Source organism: Leucoraja erinacea, unplaced genomic scaffold (genome assembly GCF_028641065.1).
Source record: "Leucoraja erinacea ecotype New England unplaced genomic scaffold, Leri_hhj_1 Leri_1325S, whole genome shotgun sequence".
Taxonomy (NCBI): domain Eukaryota; kingdom Metazoa; phylum Chordata; class Chondrichthyes; order Rajiformes; family Rajidae; genus Leucoraja; species Leucoraja erinaceus.
The window spans coordinates 514-11,696 of record NW_026575589.1 but is presented as its reverse complement, the minus strand read 5'-3'; the positions used below and the strand labels follow the sequence as shown (position 1 = coordinate 11,696).

At 51.3% G+C, this 11,183-nt stretch overlaps 1 pseudogene; it reads right to left on the bottom strand.

Moving 5' to 3' along the window:
* Positions 1 to 1,138: 1,138 nt before the first annotated feature.
* On the bottom strand, positions 1,139 to 10,562 carry LOC129715692 (T-complex protein 1 subunit eta-like; annotated as a pseudogene).
* Between the last annotated feature and the right edge of the window lie 621 nt (positions 10,563 to 11,183).

Genomic DNA, 11,183 nt, shown 5'->3' with positions numbered 1-11,183 from the left:
TAGATAAGTCCATTTCCAATGTCATTATTATACTTCAGTGTAACCTTCTTGTGTTGTGAAGGCTGGAGTGACGCCATCCTGTCGTAGAACTTGACGGTTTTTAGCGCGCACTACAGGCGACAGTCACTGATGCTCCCAAAATCGCTGAAAAGTTAGCAAAGGCCCTTAAGGAGTTAGGTGGTGGACTTTAGGAGAGGAGCACCCCTGTCTCCTGTCTCCATCAATGGTGTGATGCGCAGTTACCAGGAAGTACACATACCTTGGAGTGTACGTGGACGTAATCGGGGCTGGTCCGGAACGCTGGGGCCCTGTACAAGAGGGACAGAGCCGACCTGTACTTTATTGAGAAGGTTCCGCTTGCTTCACATCTGCAGTGAGATGCTGCAGATGTTCTACCAATCGGTGCTAGCCAGTGGCATCGTCTTTGCTGCCCTGTTGCCCCGACACACGGCAGCAACAAACTCATCAGGAAGGCCGGCTCCGTCTTGGGGGCGGAGTTGGAGTTGGATTCACGGGAGGTTGGTCTTGGAGGGGAGGATGCTCCTCAAACTGCGGAGCATCCCGGACAATACAGCTCACCCCCCTCCGTGACACACACTGGTCAACCTGAGGAGCACCTTCAGCAACCAGACTGGCTCCACCAAGATGCAGCACACAACGCCACAGGAGATCCTTCTTCCCTGAGGCTATCAAACTGGACAACCCCCCCCCCCCCCTCTTCCCCGGGGAGACCTGGGCGCCAACCCCCCCCCCCCCCCCCCCCTCTCCCTGTTCTTCGCCCATTATTCGAATATCCCAACTCCTTTCCACTCGTCACTTTAATTTCATGTTTCATGATATTGTGTTTCTATGACTGTTGGCAGATCAATTTCCCTCCTGGGATAAATAACGTTCTATCGTATTAGTATCAAGAGGGAAACTAGGCCCAGGTGAAGCCAGATGCAGGGTACAGGTTAACCACAGAAGGCTCAGTGTATGAATAAGACCGCATGCGATTCAAAAGTGACAACAATGCAGGCTCAAGGTAAATGGGAACTTTTATTTCTCTCCGACAGTTTTTTTGCCAGAAATAAAAAAATGATGAAAACACTAATAGAGCTTGTGGGGGGGCCTGGAGGGTGAACAGGCCAAGCGATGGTCAACCGGGCCCTGGGTCAGCCCCGTCCACAGACCCGTACTGACCAGGCTGCCTCAGCGCCCCATGGGCATGCCCTTGCCACGGGACGTTGGCAGCAGAGGGGTCCATAGTGGAGCGCGGGTTCCTGATGGGTCTCATCCACACAGACAGGATGAGGCAGGCCGCCTCCGAGGGCAGCGGTCAGAGCGTTTGATCCGCACGATCGCTGGCTCCCAACAGAACGCACGCCTCAAAGTTGTCCGCGAATGTCCCCCCCTCGTTGTTCACGTCCACTCCGTACCACACCCCCTCCCTGGGTGGACACACACGCACCCATCACAGTGTAGACCCCCCTCATCACAGTGTAGACTCCCGCACCCCCTCATCACAGTATAGTGTAACCCCCCCTCACCACAGTGTAGAACCCCCTCACCCACAGTGTAAAGACCCCCCCCCCACACCACAGTGTAAGAACACCCCCCCCCCTCCTCACTCCATGGTTGGCCCTAAGCCCCCTCCCCCACCATGCCCTAGACCCCCTACACCACAGTGCAGACCCCGCCCCCCCTCCCCAAGGACCGCACCAGCCCACCGGGGGCAAGCTTGCCCCCAGGACAGGAGGCAGACCAGCTGTGCCAGGGACTATCGCAGTCGATGTTACACCAGAGACAGGTACAATGGATAGGACAAGTCTACAGGTAGATATGGAACCAAAACGCAGGCGTGGGACTAGTGTAGCTCCGCAGTGGACATGTGTAGGTCAACACCCCCTCACCACAGGTTGGGGTTATGGGGTTACCCCCGCACCACCGTGTCCCCTTTCCATGCTGTATCCGACTCGCAATATGACATTTGCAGCGTTGGAGTTGTGGTAGTCCACTGCACAGACTACCAGACCTCCCCTGACCATCAACAACACTTCACACTGCCTGTCGGATATATAGCCAACATAAATCAAAGATGGGACCCAAAGTTTCTGGATTAACTCAGTGGGTCACGGCAGCATCTCTAGAAGGATAGGTGGTGCTTTGAGTCGGGACCCCTTCCTTTCAGAAGGTTAGTCCCAAACCATAAAACTTTACCAATCCATGTTCTCCACTTATTCTGCCTGACACGCTGAGATACTCCAGCACTCTGTGAAACGTCACCTATCCATGTTTTTTCTCCACAGATGCTGCCTGACCCGCCTCAGTTTTTGTTTACTCCATCACTCCTCTGTGTGCCTATCTTGGAGATAGCCATCTGCTGCCATCTGCCTTTCCCGTCCACGTCTCCATTCCATTATCCAGTATCTGCAATCCCCCCACAGTATAATCACAGACGGGTCCCCCCCCGGTTCATTCCTTCTTCTCCCCCGCTCCCGTCCCGGCAGAAGGTGCAGGAGCTTGAAAAGCGCGCACCACCAGACTCAGGAAAGCTTCTTCCCCTCTGTTATCAGGCTTTCTGAACGGTCCTCCCTAAGCTAGGGTACTGTCCCGATTACCTCTACCCCATAGCGGGACATTGGACTTTGTCTGTGGAAACTGATATAGCTACAATGGCTGAGAACTATATTATCTTTACTCTGTATCTTCCCCTTTGCTCTACCCAGAGTTTAGCCTGATTGTATAGTATTATCTGATCTGCTTTCTGCTAAATAATTCCGTATACCCTGTTTTCTGCGTTCTATGTTACAATGTAGCTCTGTACATGTACACAATAACAATAATAGAGTGCCTGTCTATTCCTTTATCACATGAGCAGGCAATTTTTCCAATGCCAAATAATTTACCATTAAGCAAATCTCAACCTTCTCTATAACTGTAAGCTATAACACTGTAACATATTCTGCACTCTGGAAAGGGTCTCAACCCAAAAACATCACCAATCAAGATACTAATCAAGAACTTGTCAGTCTCTGCCTTAAAATATCGACTGACTTGGCCTCCACAGCCGTCCGTGGCAATGAATTCCCACAGATTCACTACCCTCTGACTAAAGAAATTCCTCCTCCCCCCCTTCCCGAATGAACGCCCTTTAACCGTCTGAGGCCTGTGGCCTCTGGCCCTGGACTAGCCCACCTAGTGGAAATATCCTCCTCCACCTCCGTGGCCGAGCGTCCGAGGGGGGGAAGAACAATGGGGACCCGTGGGTGTGGGTGGGGGGGGGGAGGGGATGGGGGGTGAGGGAGAGGAGGAGGGGGTGGGTGGAAGAACAATGGGGACCCGACGCAGTACTTTGTGAGTGCCCATTTATGTAGCGAACATTTTGCATACTGTGTGGTTTCATTGTGGGCTTGGTCACGTGACAATAAGGTATTAATTCATGAAATGCGGTTGTTCACTAAATCTGGGAAGAGGATGACCAAGTGGGGAGGGGGAGGACCGTAGTGGGAATCAGCGAGAGGCAAGCGCTCTGAGAGCCGAGAGCTGTAAACGGGTGGAGCGGCACACGGGACGGGATGCGTGCTACCTGGGCGTGCTTGGCACGCAGCTTGTTTGAGGAATGTTGGTGGCGTCAAAGCCGGCGTTGTCCCACGCAGTTTTGCGCGGGATCACCTCCAGAGCCTTGGCGTACGCCCCGATCAGCAGCTGGACCTTGCCCGGGATGGTCCTGGAGTAATCCGCAGGTACTTGGAGATCTCCATCTCAATGGCACCATCCCCCGGCCACCACGGAATCATTCTGCAAAGATGAGACAGAGCGGTGATTTAGTTTAGTTTGTTATTTTAGAGATAAACAGCATGGAAACAGGCCCTTTCGGCCCCGCACCAGATCCACACGGGACCAGTGTAGTAGGAGGGAATTGTAGAAAGTCACAGGACTTTCAGTCATGATCACATGGAATGGCGGTCGGTGCTGGCTCGAAGGGGCTGAATGGGGCTACTCCTGCACCAAAAATGCTGGTAAAATCTGGTTTGCATGCTATCCAGTCAAATCATACTTTACATAAAAATAATCAAATCACACACAAGTACAAGAGGTAGAGAGAAAGAAAAATGACAGAGTGCACCCTCCCTCTTTCCTCCTTTTTATCTCTCCTCCCTCCCACTCCCTCTCTCCCTCCCCTAACCGTCTGTGACCCGTAGCGCTGTGGCTATAGCGCTCCGTGTGAAGCCCATAGCACTATGTGTAAAGACAATAGCGCACCAGGTGGTAGCGTTATAATTGGAACCAATAGCACTGTTTGTTTAAATTCCCACGCGTTAAACTGACAGCGCTGTTTTAAACCTGGAGCGGTGACAGGCAGATCAAAGCTTCCAGATCTTGGAATTTAAAAATACTAATAGATTTAATCTGCTATAATTTTTAGAAGTACAGTATGACTTTTTATATCCTTGCATTTTTAAGCAGCAAGATGAAGCAGGAAGTGGGGCTGATTTTTAAAAAATTCGTATTTTACATAGAAACATAGAAATGAGGTGCCAGAGAGTAGGCCATTCGGCCCTTCGAGCCTGCAAAACAAATCCGTACATCCCTATTCCCTGATCGCATTTCCCGATCGTACAAAAATACGGAAAAATCCATACTGCTTGGCAGCTCCATGCTCATGCTGTCATCTCTCCTCATGCTGTCATCCTCTCAATCTCATCATCTCACGTTGTAAATCTTGTCTGCAAGACAACATCCTTCCTCTAACGGTGCCCAGGGCTGGCAGACACCAGGCTCTTCGCTCCTCATTGGGAATCAGCCAACATAATCAAGGATTAACCACACCCCAGTCACTCCTCCTCCCCTCTCTCCCCTCTCCCCTCCGGCCGAAGGTACAGAAGCTTGAAAGTGTGCACCACCAGACTCGGAGAACAGCTTCTTGCCACTGTTAGCAGGCTTCCAGAAGCTAGGGCTAACGGTCCAGATTTACCAACCAGCATCATCAGAGGAACCAGTCTCAGCCCGGACACTCCCTCTTCTCTCTCCCTCTCCCATCAGACAAGAGGTACAGAAGTGTGAAAACGCACACCTCCAGATTCAGGTAGACAAAAAGCTGGAGAGGCAGCAGATCTATGGAGCAAAAGGAATGGGTGACATTTTTGGGGTCGAGATAGATGCTGCCCCCATTCGCTGAGTTTCTCCCAGCATTTTGTCGGGCCTTTGTGATTTTTTCCACCATCTGCAGTTCTTTCTTAAATGCACCGCCAGATTTCAGGGACATGGTTTCTTCCCAGCTGTTATCAGGCAAGTGAATCATACCCCATTCCCATCAACAATAGAGAGCATCCTGACCTGTTCTCCGACCAGTCTTATTGTCTCCGACTACATTGGTACTCTCTGTCCCACCCACTCCCCTGACATCAGTCTGAAGAAGGGACGCGAACCAAAACGTCGCCCATTTATTCTCTCCATCAGAGATACTGCCTGCCCGCTGAAGTTACCTCCAGCATTTTGCGTCTACCTTCGATTTAAAACAGCATCTTGGCAGTTTCTTTCCGAAACAATATAAATTCTAATGTGTTTGTTGTTTCCAATCGACGCAGAATGTCAAACCTCTCTCTCAATCGTCAGCAAGGGGGGGACACAGGAGATAGTGATGGACCGTCAGGAAGTGAGAGCGGTTCACACACCCCAGTCTGCATTGGACACGTGCTGAAGTAGAGATAGTTGAAAGCCTTCCACATTTTCCCAGGAGTCGACCTATCAACACAGCCTTTCTCCTGGACCACCCATACTGAAGCAACGACCAAGCAAGCAGAACACCCAGCGCCTCTACTCCCTACAAGGCTAGGAGGAAGTTCGGCATGTCCTAAACGCACTCTCACCAACTTCTACAGATTCTCGCACGGAGGGGGAATCATTTTGATCAGGGATAGCATCACGCGCGCACTTTTGGAAACAGCCTGAGTCCAAGACCGCAAGGAAATTGCCAGCGAATTGTGGACGCGAGCCAGGACCCATCGCAACAAGACCGACCTCGCCTTTCATGACTCCATCTAACGCTCCGCTGCTCGGGAGGCCCAGCGGCGATCGACAGGACCGGCTCACTCCGGTCACTCCCTGTTTCTCACCGCTCCACACCAGAAGGCACAGAAGAGTGAAACGACGACAACTCCAGATTCAGGGACCATTTCTTTCCCAGCTGACATCAGGCAAGCTGAATCATCCTACCCACAACCAGAGAGCAGTCCTGAACTACTATCTACCTCATTGGTGACCCTTGAACTATGCTTTAGACGTCGGACTTTGCTGCATTTACCTTGCATTAAACATATTCCTTTTACCTGTATCTGTACACTGTGGACGGCTCGATGGAAATCATGTATATTCTTTCCGCTGCTTAACACCCCACAAAAAGCTTTTTCCCTGTACCTTACCTCGGTACATGTGACAATAACCAAACTATAACGTCCCTACTACTCAATGCATCTGGTTTCCGATTTTAAGGTCAATAACTCAGGACATCTACACATTTTAATGTTTGAGTTTCTCACCTTAAGGGCCCGCCTGACGATCATGATTGCATCATGAAGGGAGCGCTCAGTCTCTCCATCAAACTGCTCCGAGCCTCCTCGCGCAGTAAGATGGTGCACGTCTTGGCCTTGGGGCATCCAGTGAAGAATTGTATCTGCGGGAAGGGCAGGTTAGATCAAGAGGTTACAAGTCTCAGTAATAACTCCCCAAAGGTGCAGAGGACGTTAGAGATCTTCTCAGTCACTGCCCCAAGTGTTGGAGACGGTACAGATGTCGCCATTAAGAGTCCCCAAGATGGAGCGCACAAGGTCGACACCAGAGGTGAGCTACGGCAAACTACGACGAGATAAAAACATTAGGGATGTTTACATCGCATGCTGCGGAATCAGAGCTAAGGCACATCAGCAGATCATAAGCGGACGCCGTCGGCAACAACGGCCATCCCTCGTCTCCCTCTCCTTCGGGCACACATGTACACACTTCAGGGAACAGATTCTTACCGGGCTGTTATCAGGCAACGAATCTTCCTGCCACCCGTCTGGAACTACTATCTACGTCCTTGGAGACCCTCGCGAATATCTTTGATTGGATTTTAGCTGGCGTTTACCGTGACCACTAGGAGGAATATTCCAATATCATGTATCTAATACTGTGAGGCAGTCGATTGTAAAGATACGGTTATTGTCTTTCCACGGTCTGGTCAGCACGCAACAAAAGCTTTCACTGTTGACACGTGACAATAAAGTAAAAACAGAATTTGAACCAAACTGAATTGATTTATTCAGGGATATCCTGAAGGGAGGAATTCTGTCTAGTCAGGGTCATTTGGTCAGTACATGGATAGGAAGGATGTCGATGGTAGAAGTCTAAAGGATTCTCGACCTGAAATCCAATTTGTTGTATTATCTGGATCGATAGCCAGTTTTTTCGCTGTTCTTTGATACTCGTGACCAATAAATAACTGAACACCAACGTAGAGTCCTGTAGGGCGGCACTGTGTGGCACAGTGGTAGAGTTGCTGTCTTACAGTAAAATGCAGTGCCAGAGACCCGGGTTTAATCCAGACTACGGGTACTCTGTATGGAGTTTGTACGTTCTCCCTGTGATCTGCGTTGGTTTTCTCCAAGATCTTTGGTTTCCTCCCACACTCCAAAGACGTACAGGTTTGTAGGTTAATTGGCTGGGTAAATGTAAAAATTGCCGCCCTATTGTACGTAGGATTAGTGTTAATGTACGGGGTGATCGCTGGTCAGCGCGGACCCCGGTGGGCTGAGAGAGCCTGTTTCTGGGGCTGTATATCGCTAAACTAAACTGCTGCGCTGTGAAAGCCACAGAGCGAGTCCATCAGCTCATCCAACGAGAGAGATTCTGTTGAGGGGTAAACGGCGTAGGTGGAAGGCTGCCCCGGTCTTGGTTACCTTTCAGCATTCCAACCTGGCGGAATCCTCGAAGACTGCTCAGCAGCTGTCGCCCGCACATCATCCATTCATGTGGCATTAATGGCGATGTTTGAATGGGAGGCCTCCACAGGCGCTGAGGGAGCCCAAGACCACTATGTTTACCGGAGGAGCTCAACACATGTCAGCATACATCCATTCACAGTTAGGTAGGGGGACTAAGACTGCTGAGAAACTCAGCCGGGGTGGTCAGTGGGGCATCTATGGAGGCGCAAGGAATAGGGTTACGTTTCGAGTCTCGACACTCTTCTTCAGTCTGATGTGGGGTGGGGGGAGACGGAAAGGAGAGTGGCGGAGAACAAGGGCTGTGGGCGAGTGGGAAGGGGGAGGAAGGAGGGAGAAGAAGCAGGGACGGTACCTGAAATGGAGAAGGTCGAAGTTGATACCGTTGGGGTGTAAAGCGTACGCAAGTGACATACCAGGTGACTGCTCGTCCAATATGGCTGGCCTCAGCTGTCTGGACCATGGGGATGTGGAGGTAGAGGGAGCGAGGTGGGACAGGGAGGGGGGGAGAGGGAGATGGGGGGGGGGGAGGGGGATGGGGGGGGGGGGCGGGGGGGGGGGCACACGCAAAGACAGCAACATACCACCCAGCAACCAGGGCCAACCAAAAACAGCACAACCAAAACAGGGCACCAAACAACCCCCCACAAAACCCAGCGAACAAGTCACCAACACACCCACCCCCCACCCCAAGGCCCACTCCCGCAGCCCCCCAACAGGGCCACCCCCCCCACAACCACACAACCCACCCAAAACAGGAGACCCACCCAACCGCAACAACAGGCATACAACAACAAAAACAAAACCACCAGAAAAAAGAAAAGAAGAAAACAAAAGAACAAAAAGAGAACAAAAACCAAAAAAAAAGAAGAAAGAAAAGAAAAAAAAAACAAAAGCAAAGAAAATAACAGAAGACGAAGAACAAGAAAAAAGAAAAAGAAGAAGAAGAAGAGACAGGACGAAAGGTCGGATTCGGAATGGGGCGGGGGGAGTTGAAGGGGGAAACCGAGCAGAGGATGTTGGCGAAAGCGGAGATCGCTAAGCCTAGCGTGCTCTCCACGGATGTGAAGAGGGAGTGACTGGAGAGGAAGGGTTGGAGGAGGTGGCAGGGTGAACGCTGCTGCCTGGAGTGGAGAGACTGCTCCTTCGTTAGATTTTAGCTCTGGGGGCTAACGGAATCAAGGGGGATAGAGGGTAGAGCGAGGGACGGGGTACGATTGTTGGGGGGGATGAGTCAGCCGAGTCATATGAACGGGGCGGGTGCTGGGTGGCTCAAGGGGCGAATGGGCTACTCTTTATGGAACTGATTTTGCTGAGGGTTTAACATCTGTCGAGTGTGGTACATAGCTTCGAAGTCCCGGGACTATCTGGACGAATCCTGCCTTGAGTTGCGTCTAAAATCATGAGAGGAATAGGTCGGGTAGAGGCACAAGAGTCTGATGCCCAGGAGAAAGGGGAGATAAGAAGCAGAGCGGGACATGTAGGTTTTAAGTGAAGAGGAGGGAGAAGATTTAAATAGGAACCCGAAGGGGGAACCGCTTTTCACCACAAAAAAGATGGCGGGTGGGTGGAATGAGCTGCCAGAGGAGGTTAGTTGAGGCTGGGACTATCGCAACGTTTACGGAACCATTTAGGCAGGTTAGAGTATGGATAGAGGATAGGGTCCTGTTATCTCGCAGGATGACAGTAATTATGAGCTGAGAAGTGGTGCTGGCCTGGGAAGGGTCAGAGGAGGGGGTTACGGAGATGTCCCAGGGAATCATTGAGACCCCACGACAATGATCCAGGAGATTGAGGGGTAAATACCAGGACATTTGATCGGAGCTCGGTCAGAACAAGCGCCTCAGCCTTATGCCAGACGGGGCTGCTCAATGCCGTTTTGGCACATGGGAGAATGGTGGGCTGTGATGGACCCCTGAATCGACCTGAGACCTGCTTTGTTCAGGCCACACGAGGGCCCGACGAGCAGGACAGGGCAGCGGGGAGTGGTCTGGAAGGAGAGGGCCGAGGGGGATGGCAACGCCGAGGGCCAGAACCGTCCCTTCTTCACCGACCCATGCAGCCAAGAACACCAGGGTGTTAGGGGACAGAATAGAATACAAGCAGGAGCAACCGATTGGTGGTTACAGAACGCAACTCAGCGGGGGTCAGGGATTCTGCTTCTCTGGAGAAACCGGAGAGAGGGTGAAGTTCAGGTCAGGGACCATCTTGGACTCTTGGAAGGGTCCTGACCCGGAAAGCATCCACGACTTAGTCCATTGTCGCTGGGCATTTGTATGGGAAAAGTTACTTGCCGATGCTCTCGATTTCTACACATCTGCTGGGAGAGAAGTGTGCGGGAAGCGGAAGAACCTGGAGTCATGTTACCGCACGGATTCGCAGCAACCATGGGGCAGGCAGCTATGAGAAATGGTTCTTGGTTCGTTTTTAGAGTACAGATAGAGGAGGGTTATACCGATAGCTTGTGGAAGTGAATGGAATGAATGGAATGGCACAAAGATTCTTGGGTTTTGCAGTACCCAAGGTATGATACCCAAGCCGAGGAACCTCTCACTGGCCACCAGAACGTCGTTTGAATATGGGAAGGCGACTCCGGCAGGACTGTCAGAGCAAACAACAGCCAGAGCATAAAAAAAACAGCTTTTTCCCCCCCCACGAGTAGGTGCTTTACTCAAATAACCAAAAGGATAATCTGTGTGGCCTCTTTTGCTCTGGAGTATTTTATTTAATTCACAGTGTTTAATGAGAATGTTTATAATTAATGTTAACGTGTAGAGAAGTGGCATTGCTAGACGTCACGATGTAGTGTAGAATGTTGTCAGTGCGGGCGGGGGACACCAAGGCAAATTCCTGTATGGAAAGCACTGCCATGAGGCTTATCAGTCATGAATCAAATAGTCACCAGTAAAGGGCCAGACAAAGTTACAAGGGTTACGCATGGGGTCCCTTGAAGATCGCCGGCCGTCCCCCCTCACAGTGGCCCCCCAGCGGATCCTCAGTTGAAGTGTTCGTGTAGAGAAGGAAGGGGGTTGAGTGGCGGACATGGTATAACAGATGATCTTCAGGGCAAGGTTTTGACTCGCAAGGGTTAATCCTGCAGAATCAATGACCATCATGGTCCGCTTGAGGTCTCCTTGGGGGCGTCGGTGGTGCTGCACAGAAAAGGTTCCCCGGTGACTGCCAAGTACTGGGTGGCACAGAGAATCACCGAGGGAAGTTTGG